At 50.1% G+C, this 14,845-nt stretch overlaps 1 long non-coding RNA gene and 1 pseudogene across 1 annotated transcript; both read left to right on the forward strand.

Annotated features, from left to right (window-relative positions):
* The window catches only part of LOC140898205 (uncharacterized), a 195,417-nt pseudogene that overhangs the window by 155,213 nt on the left and 25,359 nt on the right, over window positions 1-14,845 (forward strand).
* On the forward strand, window positions 1,639-13,412 carry LOC140898251 (uncharacterized). Its single transcript, XR_012154928.1, has 3 exons — window positions 1,639-1,701; window positions 12,068-12,222; window positions 13,306-13,412. It is a non-coding gene; the product is annotated as an uncharacterized lncRNA (long non-coding RNA).

Raw genomic sequence — 14,845 nt, forward strand, 5'->3', positions numbered from 1 at the left:
ACGTGCTCCCTGGGCTGCTTTTCTGGCCCCCCTGCCTGGCATGACCCTGTTCCCCAGCTCAGCTTGGACCCCTGCTTTCTCCTTAGCTCGGCCCCTCTCTCTCTGACCCAGGCAATTCTGGCTCACACAGAGGATGGGACCCCCCTGGCCTCCTGACTCCCTGATTAACCTGCCCGCCCTGTCAATCAGGCTGACCTGGCGCATTGGCCTCTCCCCATTGTTCCTGGGGACTGGCAGTCTCAGGGACCTGATTTCCCATTGACCCTTCCCCTTCCTTTTGGTACTGGGAACTAGCTAACCCAAACACCCCCACTGAGTTTTAGTAAGTGGACAACAGTCGCCTTACATCAGGGAGACTTGTACCCCCAAAGGGAGCAATGTACCCCCAACTTCCTTAAACTGATGTGGCTCTCAGCCACTGTTGTAAAAGCAGGAGGGTTTATTAGCTGTCTGGAACACAGCGTAGAGAGTCCTTGGTTAGAACTGAGAGTTCCGGCATGGTCCATCCGTGTCAACCGAGAGCCCTTTGACCCCTTTGTTGTCCCAGTTCAGGAGAGTGTCCCCGATTCCAGCGGCCCCACACTGAACAACCCCCAACGTGGCTCCTCTTCAGCCCTCTCTTTTTGTTCCTGGGCAAACCTTGTCCCCTGGCCTTCCTCCTCAGCCCTTTGTTCTCCAGCTGGTCCCATCCCACTGGCTTCCTGCAGAGGGTGGGCAATCCATGGTTGTTAGTTGCTGGGTGCCAAATGTCTGGGCAATTGGAGTGGCCATTGTCTTCTGGGAGTCTCCATGGGCATGGGGCCCCAGGGCCCAGGCATCTAGGCGTCAGCCACGTCTGTATCTCTGGGTCTGTACAAAGGATAAGCAACCTTTTCCCACCACCTACTTAACCATGCAGCACATAGGGGAAACTGAGGCACATAGTATTCATACAAAATAGTAAAGAAAATTCCCACTCTGTCACAGTTCCAACCCTCCCCCAGTCTGTGCCCGGGGCAGAGAGGCCCTTCTTTGCCCCTTCTCCCCCTGTCCCACCAGTCTCTGCCCCTGCTCGCCCAAGGATTGCAGTGGCTCTCAACTTTTCCATTCTGCTGTACCCCTTTCAGGAGTCTGATTTACAGACCCCAAGTTACATCTCACTTAAAAACCATTCGCTTACAAAGCCGGACATAAAAATACAAAAGTGTCACACAGCCACTATTATGGAAAAATTGCTGACTCTCTCCTTGTTACCATATAATTATAAAAGAAATCAGCTGGAAATGTACATGTCGGTGTACACTCCATAGAGCAAGATGAAGATGTCACTGTCTGGAATGTTGGTTTGCACTGAGGTCACCAGTGCTTTTAGGCAGCCCCTTGTAAAACTAGGCCAATAGCGAGATGAGCAGAGGCAGACGAGGGTTTCCTGGGCCCCTGGGCCAGAGCAAGTGGACCCTCCTCCCCCTGCGGGGCTCCCGCCCCTTGTCCAATCAGAAGCAATATGCTAATAAGGCGTATGATCTCCCCCGTGCTGTGTAGTTTCATTCTCCTGGCGGCTGGCTTTTTCGGGCGCTTTCCCTTGCACGAGCAATGGGGGAAGACATGATGTGTGTGAAGGGGGGAGTTGGGGCTCCCCGCTCAGCTAATGTGCAGAGAGGGGGCGATGGAGCAGGGACCTGCCTTGCAAAGGATGCTGCAGCCATGGAGTCCCTGGAGGAGGTAAGCTGTGATCTTCCTCCAGAGCAGTGCCCTGGGAACCTGACTCCCACCCCGGCTCTGCAATGGGGGACTGGGGTTAGGGTGGAGACGGGGGGTTATTCTGAAGATCCCAGTGTCATCGCAGCCCTGATTATTGTTACAGCCCCCACAGGCAGGCTGCAGGGCCTCGCAGTGTCTGTGAATGATGTACGATTTGTACGGCAGCCGCTGTTGAATTGTGTGTCCATTCTTCGGCCACAAATTGAGCTTGAATATTTTCGTTTCCCCCAAATCGAGGTGTTGGGTAAAGGGAAGACTGGGGGGGGAGGGGGGGTTCCAGGAAATGAACAGTAGCTTTTAGACGTGCCAGAAAACCCAGTAAAACACCCAGAATTGCTCCCAAGTCGGCGAGATGTCCTGCCTTTCAGAAAGGGCTCCTGTTCTCTGGCAAATCCTCCCTTCCGGGGACAAATCAACCCCGTATGCAGACGTCACTTATCCCTTCCCAAGGAGCCTGGCCCAGAGCGCGGCGTGCATCGCTTGGCCTCCTGCCCTGGCCCCTCCAACCTCTGGGGTCCCATGCTCGTGGCTGGGGGGGGGGTCTTACAGCAGCTGGGGGGGGCAGGCTCCTGGGGGACAGGGTAGCCGGGGTCTTTGCAGGAGCCTTCGCGAGAGAAGCTCAGCCCCTCGGGGGCTGCGAGCAGGAGCCGTGAACAGGCCGTGTGGCCAGGGAGCTCTCCGGGTGAAGGGGAGACGGTGTCTGACCCTGCATTGGCTTGGCTGGGACGGGCGGGCTTGCTCTGCTCGTAACTCCAGCAGAAGAACAATGTTCCACAGCCAGGGTGATGTTTAAGTTGAGGGTGGGGGGGAGACACCTTTAAATCTGCTTGAATGCTCTGGGTGCCGTTGTGATGCGCTGTACACCCCCAGCGCCCCTGTCTTCTTTCCATTCATCTCTCCCAGTTGGTGGGTGCAAGACCCAGGCTGTGGCTGCCTTTTTCTGTACCCCGATGGCCAGGTTCCTCTCCCTTCTCGGGGGCAGTGGTGTTGTGGCCGGGCTGGTCCCAGAATGTGAGAGAGACAAAGTGGGGAGCTGATAGCTTTTCTTGGACCAACTTCTGGTGGTGAAAGGTACAAACTCTGGAGCTCCACAGAGCTCTTCTTCGGGTTTCCTCTGATGTCCTCCCCCAGCCCTGAAGACGAGCTCTGTGGAGCTCCGAGTTTGTATCTTCCACCAGTGGAAGTTAGTCCAGGAACAGGAATTACCCAGCTGGTCTCTCTCTTTCCTTGTTGCCGTCCTCCTCTTTCTCTCCACCCATTTCACATCAGATGTTCAGGCTGGGAGCTCTTTGTGGCAGAGATTGTCTTACTATCTGTGCGCAGCATCCCTAGACCAACCCCTAACCCGATCCAGGACAGAAACCTCTCAGCTCTACCCTATTTCTTTCCACTGCAGTCCTGCCTCAGGGATGGAGGCCCCATTGTGCCATTAAAAACACATCACAAAAAGACAATCCTTTTCTCAGGGAGTGTGCAGGCGAAGCACAATAAGTAATTCTCAGCCGCTTGTGCAGAGGAGCAGCAGTGACCTCTAGTGGGAAGAGGAATTCCCATTGCTGGAGCACAGACAGTCATGACAATAGTGTAATAAAGAATACAACTGCTCTAGAGGTTGGATCCCAAAGTGCTTTACCAACCACATCGTACTTATGGGAATCCTTTCCCCCCACTACTGGCATGCAGCCACCTCTGGGGTGAAACTCCACAACTGTTCAGCAGCACACAACACAGGCAGACGATGTCTTAGGGGAATGGTTGAAGCAGAATCCACTCACCTATTGGAATTTCACAGGGTATTTGAGGGAGGCAAATTGTAGTCCCCCGAACTGTCATTTGAACTGACTCAGATCTCCCCCATTAAAGAAGAGCCATAGGATTTGTAATGACCATAATGGGACCTTGCTTTTAACTCCCAGCTGAATCCTGACACCAGCAGAGGTACAGCGCCCCCAGCGGCCAGGTTGAGTCTCTGGGTTCAGTTCTGCCTTAGGGTATGTCTACACTATGGAATAAGGTCGAATTTATAGAAGTCGGTTTTTTAGAAATCGGTTTTATATATTCGAGTGCGTGTGTCCCCACAGAAAATGCTCTAAGTGCATTAAGTGCATTAACTCAGCGGAGCGCTTCCACAGTACCGAGGCTAGAGTCGACTTCCGGAGCGTTGCACTGCGGATAGCTATCCCACAGTTCCTGCAGTCTCCGCTGCCCATTGGAATTCTGGGTTGAGATCCCAATGCCTGATGGGGCTAAAACATTGTCGCAGGTGGTTCTGGGTACATATCGTCAGGCCCCCGTTCCCTCCCTCCCTCCCTCCGTGAAAGCAAGGGCAGACAATCGTTTCACGCCTTTTTTCCTGAGTTACCTGTGCAGACGCCATACCACGGCAAGCATGGAGCCCGCTCAGGTAACCGTCACCCTATGACTCCTGGGTGCTGGCAGACACGGTACGGCTTTGCTACACAGTAGCAGCAACCCATTGCCTTGTGGCAGCAGACGGTACAGTACGACTGGTAGCCGTCATCGTCATGTCCGAGGTGCTCCTGGCCACATTGGCTGGGAGCGCCTGGACAGACATGGGCGCAGGGACTAAATTTGGAGTGACTTGACCAGCTCATTCTCTTTAGTCCTGCAGTCAGTCCTATTGAACCGTCTTATGGTGAGCAGGCAGGCGATACGGATTGCTAGCAGTCGTACTGTACCATCTTCTGCCAGGCAGGCAAGAGATGAGGATTGCTAGCAGTCGTATTGTACCATCTTCTGCCAGGCAGGCAAGAGATGAGGATGGCTAGCAGTCGTACTGTACCATCTTCTGCCGAGCAGCCATGAGATGTGGATGGCATGCAGTCCTTCTGCACTGTCTGCTGCCAGCCAAAGATGTAAAAGATAGATGGAGTGTATCAAAACAAGAAATAGACCAGATTTGTTCTGTATTCATTTGCTTCCCCCCCTCCCCCGTCTAGGGGACTCATTCTTCTAGGTCACACTGCAGTCACTCACAGAGAAGGTGCAGCAAGGTAAATCTAGCCATGTATCAATCAGAGGCCAGGCTAACCTTCTTGTTCCAATAAGAACGATAACTTAGGTGCACCATTTCTTATTGGAACCCTCCGTGAAGTCCTGCCTGAAATACTCCTTGATGTAAAGACACCCCCTTTGTTGATTTTAGCTCCCTGAAGCCAACCCTGTAAGCCGTGTCCTCAGTCACCCCTCCCTCCGTCAGAGCAACGGCAAACAATTGGGCATCTGAGAGTGCTGTCCAGAGCAGTCACAATGGAGCACTCTGATGGGGCTAAAATATTGTCGCGGGTGGTTCTCGGTACGTATCGTCAGGCCCCCATTCCCTCCCTCCCTCCGTGAAAGCAAGGGCAGACAATCGTTTCGCACCTTTTTTCCTGAGTTACCTGTGCAGACGCCATACCACAGCAAGCATGGAGCCCGCTCAGGTAACCGTCACCCTATGTCTCCTGGGTGCTGGCAGACGCAGTATGGCTTTGCTACACAGTAGCAGCAACCCATTGCCTTCTGGCAGCAGATGGTGCAGTACGACTGGTAGTCGTCCTCGTCGTGTCCGAGGTGCTCCTGGCCATGTCGGCTGGGAGCGCCTGGGCAGACATGGGCGCAGGGACTAAATTTGGAGTGACTTGACCAGCTCATTCTCTTTAGTCCTGCAGTCAGTCCTATTGAACCGTCTTATGGTGAGCAGGCAGGCGATACGGATTGCTAGCAGTCGTACTGTACCATCTTCTGCCAAGCAGGCAAGAGATGAGGATTGCTAGCAGTCGTATTGTACCATCTTCTGCCAGGCAGGCAAGAGATGAGGATGGCTAGCAGTCGTACTGTACCATCTTCTGCCGAGCAGCCATGAGATGTGGATGGCATGCAGTCCTTCTGCACCATCTGCTGCCAGCCAAAGATGTAAAAGATAGATGGAGTGGATCAAAACAAGAAATAGACCAGATTTGTTTTGTACTCATTTGCTTCCCCCCTCCCCCGTCTAGGGGACTCATTCCTCTAGGTCACACTGCAGTCACTCACAGAGAAGGTGCAGCAAGGTAAATCTAGCCATGTATCAATCAGAGGCCAGGCTAACCTCCTTGTTCCAATAAGAACAATAACTTAGGTGCACCATTTCTTATTGGAACCCTCCGTGAAGTCCTGCCTGAAATACTCCTTGATGTAAAGACACCCCCTTTGTTGATTTTAGCTCCCTGAAGCCAACCCTGTAAGCCGTGTCGTCAGTAGCCCCTCCCTCCGTCAGAGCAACGGCAGACAATCGTTCCACGCCTTTTTTCTGTGCGGACGCCATACCAAGGCAAGCATGGAGGCCGCTCAGCTCACTTTGGCAATTAGGAGCACATTAAACACCACACGCATTATCCAGCAGTATATGCAGCACCGGAACCTGGCAAAGCGATACCGGGCGAGGAGGCGACGTCAGCGCGGTCACGTGAGTGATCAGGACATGGACACAGATTTCTCTGAAAGCATGGGCCCTGCCAATGCATGCATCATGGTGCTAATGGGGCAGGTTCATGCTGTGGAACGCCGATTCTGGGCTCGGGAAACAAGCACAGACTGGTGGGACCGCATAGTGTTGCAGGTCTGGGATGATTCCCAGTGGCTGCGAAACTTTCGCATGCGTAAGGGCACTTTCATGGAACTTTGTGACTTGCTTTCCCCTGCCCTGAAGCGCATGAATACCAAGATGAGAGCAGCCCTCACAGTTGAGAAGCGAGTGGCGATAGCCCTGCGGAAGCTTGCAATGCCAGACAGCTACCGGTCAGTTGGGAATCAATTTGGAGTGGGCAAATCTACTGTGGGGGCTGCTGTGATGCAAGTAGCCCACACAATCAAAGATCTGCTGATATCAAGGGTAGTGACCCTGGGAAATGTGCAGATCATAGTGGATGGCTTTGCTGCAATGGGATTCCCTAACTGTGGTGGGGCCATAGACGGAACCCATATCCCTATCTTGGCACCGGAGCACCAAGCCGCCGAGTACATAAACCGCAAGGGGTACTTTTCGATAGTGCTGCAAGCTCTGGTGGATCACAAGGGACATTTCACCAACATCAACGTGGGATGGCCGGGAAAGGTGCATGATGCTCGCATCTTCAGGAACTCTGGTCTGTTTCAAAAGCTGCAGGAAGGGACTTTATTCCCAGACCAGAAAATAACTGTTGGGGATGTTGAAATGCCTATATGTATCCTTGGGGACCCAGCCTACCCCTTAATGCCATGGCTCATGAAGCCGTACACAGACAGCCTGGACAGTAGTCAGGAGCTGTTCAACTACAGGCTGAGCAAGTGCAGAATGGTGGTAGAATGTGCATTTGGACGTTTAAAGGCGCGCTGGTGCAGTTTACTGACTCGCTTAGACCTCAGCGAAACCAATATTCCCACTGTTATTACTGCTTGCTGTGTGCTCCACAATCTCTGTGAGAGTAAGGGGGAGACGTTTATGGCGGGGTGGGAGGTTGAGGCAAATCACCTGGCTGCTGGTTACGTGCAGCCAGACACCAGGGTGGTTAGAAGAGCACAGGAGGGCGCGGTACGCATCAGAGAAGCTTTGAAAACCAGTTTCATGACTGGCCAGGCTACGGTGTGAAAGTTCTGTTTGTTTCTCCTTGATGAAACCCCCCGCCCCTTGGTTCACTCTACTTCCCTGTAAGCTAACCACCCGCCCCTCCTCCCGTCAATCACCGCTTGCAGAGGCAATAAAGTCATTGTTGCTTCACATTCATGCATTCTTTATTCATTCATCACACAAATAGGGGGATGACTACCAAGGTAGCCCAGGAGGGGTGGTGGAGGAGGGAAGGAAAATGCCACACAGCACTTTAAAAGTTTACAACTTTAAAATTTATTGAATGACAGCCTTCTTTTTTTGGGGCAATCCTCTGTGGTGGGGTGGCTGGTTGGCCGGAGGCCCCCCCACCGCGTTCTTGGGCGTCTGGGTGTGGAGGCTATGGAACTTGGGGAGGAGGGCGGTTGGTTACTCAGGGGCTGCAGTGGCAGTCTGTGCTCCAGCTGCCTTTGCTGCAGCTCAACCATACACTGGAGCATACTGGTTTGGTCCACCAGCAGCCTCAGCATTGAATCCTGCCTCCTCTCATCACGCTGCCGCCACATTTGAGCTTCAGCCCTCTCTTCAGCCCGCCACTTACTCTCTTTAGCCCGCCACCTCTCCTCCCGGTCATTTTGTGCTTTCCTGCACTCTGACATTATTTGCCTCCACGCATTCGTCTGAGGACAGCATGAGCTCGGAGAACATTTCTTCTCGAGTGCGTTTTTTTTTCTTTCTAAGCTTCACTAGCCTCTGGGAAGGAGAAGATCCTGTGATCATTGAAACACATGCAGCTGGTGGAGAAAAAAAAAGGGACAGCGGTATTTAAAAAGACACATTTTATAAAACAGTGGCTACACTCTTTCAGGGTAATCCTTGCTGTTAACATTACATACATAGCACATGTGCTTTCGTTACAAGGTCGCATTTTGCCTCCCCCCACCACGTAGCTACCCCCTCAACCTTCCCCCCTCCCTGTGGCTAACAGCGGGGAACATTTCTGTTCAGCCACAGGTAAACAGCCCAGCAGGAACGGGCTCCTCTGAGTGTCCCCTGAAGAAAAGCACCCTATTTCAACCAGGTGACCATGAATTATATCTCACTCTCCTGAGGATAACACAGAGAGATAAAGAACAGATGTTGTTTGAATGCCAGCAAACATACACTGCAATGCTTTGTTCTACAATGATTCCCGAGTACGTGTTACTGGCCTGGAGTGGTAAAGTGTCCTACCATGAAGGACGCAATAAGGCTGCCCTCCCCAGAAACCTTTTGCAAAGGCTTTAGGAGTACATCTAGGAGAACCACGAATGCCAGGGCAAAGTAATCCTTTCACATGCTTGCTTTTAAACCGTGTATAGTATTTTAAAAGGTACACTCACCAGAGGTCCCTTCTCCGCCTGCTGGGTCCAGGAGGCAGCCTTGGGTGGGTTCGGGGGGTACTGGCTCCAGGTCCAGGGTGAGAAACAGTTCCTGGCTGTCAGGAAAAACGCTTTCTCCGCTTGCTTGCTGTGAGCTATCTACAACCTCATCATCATCATCATCATCTTCTTCGTCCCCAAAACCTGCTTCCATATTGCCTCCATCTCCATTGAAGGAGTCAAACAACACGGCTGGGGTAGTGGTGGCTGAACCCCCTAAAATGGCATGCAGCTCATCATAGAAGCGGCATGTTTGGGGCTCTGACCCGGAGCGGCCATTCGCCTCTCTGGTTTTCTGGTAGGCTTGCCTCAGCTCCTTCAGTTTCACGTGGCACTGCTTTGGGTCCCTGTTATGGCCTCTGTCCTTCATGCCCTGGGAGATTTTGACAAAGGTTTTGGCATTTCGAAAACTGGAACGGAGTTCTGATAGCACGGATTCCTCTCCCCAAACAGCGATCAGATCCCGTACCTCCCGTTCGGTCCATGCTGGAGCTCTTTTGCGATTCTGGGACTCCATCATGGTCACCTGTGCTGATGAGCTCTGCATGGTCACCTGCAGCTTGCCACGCTGGCCAAACAGGAAATGAGATTCAAAAGTTCGCGGTTCTTTTCCTGTCTACCTGGCCAGTGCATCTGAGTTGAGAGTGCTGTCCAGAGCGGTCACAATGAAGCACTCTGGGATAGCTCCCAGAGGCCAATACCATCGAATTGTGTCCACAGTACCCCAAATTCGAGCCGGCAAGGTCGATTTAAGCGCTAATCCATTTGTCAGGGGTGGAGTAAGGAAATCGATTTTAAGAGCCCTTTAAGTCGAAATAAAGGGCTTCATTGTGTGGACAGGTGCAAGTTTACATCGATTTAACGCTGCTAAATTCGACCTAAAGTCCTAGTGTAGACCAGGGCTTAGTCGGGGGTGTCATCCGTCTTATTTGTTTCAACACTGAGTTTCCCTTGAGGGTTCCCATTGGTAAACAGCCTGGGTCTGTCCCTGTTCAGCTTTTATAAGCTCACACCGTCAAACCTCAAGGAATTACATTTGAATGCACCAAGCCAGAGATTCCTCCCAGCCAGTGATTCCTACATCGAGCCCAGAACTTGTGACTGAGTTAGAGCAGATCATTCGTAAGAGAGCAACTCCGTGTAAAGACTTGGAGTGAATTCTCTCCTCTCTGGCCTCCCAGCACCTTGCTTTCCTGACCTACAGCGTGTCCGGCTGTTTGAGTGCTGACCCTGAGAAAAGCCCTCACTACTACATTGAGCCTGAAGGCTTTTTACTAGGGCTGGCAAGCGATTAAAAAAAATAATCACGCTTAATTGCACTGTTAAACAATAAGAGAATATCATTTATTTAAATATTTTTGGATGGTTTCTACATTTTCAAGTATATTGATTTCAATTACAACAGAATACAAAGTGTACGGTGCTCACTTCATATTTTTGGTTACAAATATTTGCACTGTAAAAAACAAAAGAAAGAGAATATTTCAATTCACCTAATACAAGTACTGGAGTGCAATCTCCTTATCATGAAAGTTGAACTTACAAATGTAGCATTATGTACAAAAAATGACTGCATTCAAAAATAAAACAATGTAAAACTTTCAAGCCTACAAGTCCACTCAGTCCTACTTCAGCGAATCGGTCAGACAAACAAGTTTGGTTACAATTTGCAGGAGATAATGTTGCCCACTTCTTATTTACAATATGACCTGAAAGTGGGAACAGACGTTCGCATGGCACTGTTGTAGCCGGCATCACAAGATATTTATGTGCCAGATGTGCTAAAGATTCATATGTCCCTCCATGCTTAAACCACCATTCCGGAGGCCATGCGTCCATGCTGATGACGGGTTCTGCTCAATAACGATCCATGGCAGAGCGGACCGAGGCATGTTCATTTTCATCATCTGAGTCAGGTGCCACCAGCAGAGGGTTGATTTTCTTTTTTGGTGGTTTGGGTTCTGTAGTTTCCGTATCAGAGTGTTGCTCTTTGAAGACATCTGACAGCATGCTCCACACCCCATCCCGATCAGATTTTGGAAGGTACTTCAGATTCTTAAACCTTGGGTTGAGTGCTGAATCTATCTTTAGAAAGCTCACACTGGTACCTTCTTTGCATTTTGTCCAATCTGCTGTGAAAGTGTTCTTTAAATGAACATGTGTTGGGTCATCATCCGAGACTGCTATAGCATGAAATATAGGGCAGAATGTGGGTAAAACAGAACAGGAGACATACAATTCTCCCCCAAGGAGTTCAATCACAAATTTAATTAATGCATTTTTTTTTTTTTAACAAGCATTATCAGCATGGAAGCATGTCCTCTGGAATGGTGGCCGAAGCATGAAGGGGCAGATGAATGTTTAGCATATCTGGCACATAAATACCTTGCAATGCCGGCTACAAAAGTGCCATGCGAATGCCTGTTCTCACTTTCAGGTGACCTTGTAAATAAGAAGGGGGCAGCAGTATCTCCTGTCAAGGTAAACAAAACTTGTTTGTCTTAGCGATTGGCTGAACAAGAAGTAGGACTGACTGGACTTGTAGGCTCTAAAGTTTTACGTTGTTTGGTTTTTGAGTGCAGTTATGTAAGAAAAAAATCCACATCTGTAAGTTACACTTTCACGATAAAGAGATTGCACTACAGGACTTGTATGAGGTGAATTGAAAAATACTATTTCTTTTATCATTTTTACAGTGCAAATATTTGTAATCAAAAATAATCATGTAAAGTGAGCACTGTGCCCTTTGTGTTCTGTGTTGTAATAGCAATCAATATATTTGCAAATGTAGAAAAACATCCAAAAATATTTAATCAATTTCAATTGGTATTCTATTGTTTAACAGTGTGATTAATCACGATTAATTTTTTTAATCACAGTTAATTTTTTCAGATAATCACGTGAGTTAACGGCGATTAATTGACAGCCCTGCTTTTTACACAACTGTAGGGGAAACTTCAGCAATGTCTAGAACTAGAGCTGATACAGTGTAAGCCTAGGTCATGAAAAACGTGAAAAGAAATGACAGTTTGATGTCCTTTGAAGGAAGTAGAAAAGTGAAAGTCCTCCGCCACTTTTCAAATGGAGGGAACTGTTAAGAGTAAATGTTTATTTCCCCTCCAAAACTGAATGAAATCCTCCCTCCCACCCTCAAAACCAGTATTTCCATTTTAAGTCCACTCCCCCATCAAAAAATGAAAAATGGCAATCAAAATAAAACCTTTCATTTGGCTCAAAATGGCATTTTCCATTAAAAAACAACTTTGAACAAGAGTTTTCATCCAGCTGTAGTTTGAAGGTTCAGAATTAATGACACCTCGGTTCCCATCTCTCCCTCCAGAGGGATCCGGGTGCAAACTCTACCCCAGGGACTGGCTGCTGCATGGGGACAAGTGCTACTGGCTGTCTAAGGAGCGTAAAGACTAGACTGGGAGCCGTGACGACTGCTCGGGGAAGCACTCTCGCATGCTCGTGATCCAGAACCGGGAGGAGATGGTAACATAAAATACAGGCTCATCCAACTCCAGCTGGAGAAAGACATGTGTCACTAGTTACAATCCCAGTGCAGCCTGACTCTACCACCACCACCCCCCCTGCAAATCAAACTCCACACTGGGGTGTTTTCTCCCCTTCTAGGGGTCTGGCTTATTAACATACCGTTCAGAACAAGAACCCCACAGCTTTCCCACCCCAGACTGCCCAGCTGGCTCCTGTAGGCGTTTCACTCCCAGGCTCTCTGTCTGAGAGCTCAGCAGAGCCCTTCTGCATAGAGCTACTCACACAAACCTCCTACCCCATCAAATCTCTCCCTGCCCAGACTGGCTGCCCTTGTAGCCCCACCAGGCCTGGCTCCTGGTCACCTGCTTCCATCACCTTTGCCTCTGAGTCCAGGGGCACCTAGTCACAGGTGAGGCTCAACCCAGGACTCCCTTAAAGGGCCAGCTCACCCTGTGCCACCAAGGACTGGTGCTGATGTTACCATGTCTGCATAGAGAGAGCCACGCTTAGCTGCACTGGGACCCTGCCCACCCAGGGGAGAGGGTGAACTAACTCAGGGGCTGGCATTATGGGCAGAGCTACTGAAGGAGAGAGCAGGCACTTCATGGGATTGTGAGGATGTGACGCAGCAGGGAGGGGTGAAGTGTTGACCTGGGAATGTGCCCTGGGGATGGGAGACCTGAGAGCCTGTAACCTGAGCCAGGAGGGGGAGGGGGAGGTAACACCTCTGCCCAGGAATGGGAAGACAGGCTGCAGGAGAGAGCTGCTAGGAGGGTTTAGTTTTCAGTTTCCGGCTGGGTGGAGGAACACAGGGAACCCCAGGGTTGGGGGTCTAAGCTCCCTGCTCCCCCAGAAGGACTTGACTGAGGGGTCCTGGTTGTACCCACAAGCTCTGTTTTGGACTGTGTTCCTGTTGTCCAATAAACCTTCTGTTTTACTGGCTGGCTGAGAGTCTCAGTGAATCCCAAGAAGAGGAGTGCAGGGCCTGGACTCCCCCACACTCCGTGACAGGGATCACTAAGGGAATTCTAGCATGTTACAAGATACTCATCCCCACTCCCTCTGCTTTGCACATCACAGGATTTCATACAAGATGTTGTACAAGATGCAAACTACATCTGGATTGGCCTTAAAGTGACACCCCCAGGGGGGAAATGGACCTGGGTGGACGGTTCCCCATTAGACCCAGTGCGGTGAGTGCTGCTTGACGTTTACTCTTTGAGATGTTTGGGAAAAGCTCCCATTGTATAACTTGCTCATGTTAAATGTCCAACGTCTGTTTGAGGCCTGGTCTACACTGAAAAGTCTTAGCAGCGTAACTAGGTTGGTTAAGGGTATTTTTCCTAACAGAGGTGTGCCAGCAAAGGCCCTAGTGTAACTGCAGTTCTCCCAATATCTCTGTGTGTATAGCAGTGTCGCTGAGGGGGATCAGGGGAGCTGGCATAAGCAATAGTGGTAGAAGCAGTTGTATATGGATATAACTGTACTTATCCTTAGGGGACCCAGCTATTTTCCTCTTTCCATTGTGAAAACAGAGCATTTATTCCTGTTGTTTCCTATCTTTTAACCAGTTACTGATCCATGAGAGGACCTTTCACCTTATCCCATGACAGCTTCCTTTGCTTAAAAGCCTTTGGTGAGGGACCTTACATTTTTCTACTTCTAATGTACTTAATTTTTTTAGGTTTTGCATCTTTAGGAATCAGAGGAACAGCCGTGTTAGTCTGTATTCGCAAAAAGAAAAGGAGTACTTGTGGCACCTTAGAGACTAACCAATTTATTTGAGCATGAGCTTTCGTGAGCTACAGCTCACTTCATCAGATGTTTACCGTGGAAACATCTTTAGGAAGTTGCTTCTCAAACTCTTCCTTGCCCTGCCTCCTTATACTTTACAATTTACTTGCTGGAGTTTGTGCTCTGTCCTAGTTTCCTCATTAGGTTTAGACTTCCAGTTTTTCAAGGATGCTTTTTGCCTCTAATGGCCTCCATTACTCTGCTGTTTAGCCAGGATAGCATTTTTTTGGTCCTCCTCCTGTCTTTTTTTATTTGGGGTACACACTTAGCCCTGGTCTACACTGGGTGTGTGTGTGTGGGGGGATCGATCTAAGCTATGCAACTTCAGCTAGGAGACTAGCATAGCTGAAGTGGACGTATCTAGCTCGACTTACCTTGGCATCTTCACGGCGCTCCCCCATCCACTCCGCCTGCACCTCTCATGGCGCTGGAGTACCGGAGTCGACGGGAGAGCGCTCGGGGTTCGATTTATGGCGTCTAGACTAGACGTGATAAATTAACCCCCAATAGATAGATCGCTACCTGCATTTCCGGCGGGTAGTGTAGACCTGCCCTTAGACCCGGTCTACATTACAGACTTATGGCGGTCTAACTATGTTGCTCAAGGGTGTGAAAAATCCACCCCCGAAGCGAAGCAGGTATCCTGACCTCACCCCCAGTGTAGACAGCACTACACTGAGGGGAGCGCTTCTCCTGTCCCCATAGCTATCGCCCTTGGGGAGGGGGATTGGCTCCGCTGATGGGAGAAGCACTCTGGTCAGCATAGGTAGCGTCTTCACTGCAGCGCTGTGAATGTAGACAAGCCCCTTGTCCAAGCCTCTCATGC

The sequence above is a fragment of the Lepidochelys kempii genome, chromosome 14, assembly GCF_965140265.1.
Source record: "Lepidochelys kempii isolate rLepKem1 chromosome 14, rLepKem1.hap2, whole genome shotgun sequence".
In the NCBI taxonomy this organism is placed as follows: domain Eukaryota; kingdom Metazoa; phylum Chordata; order Testudines; family Cheloniidae; genus Lepidochelys; species Lepidochelys kempii.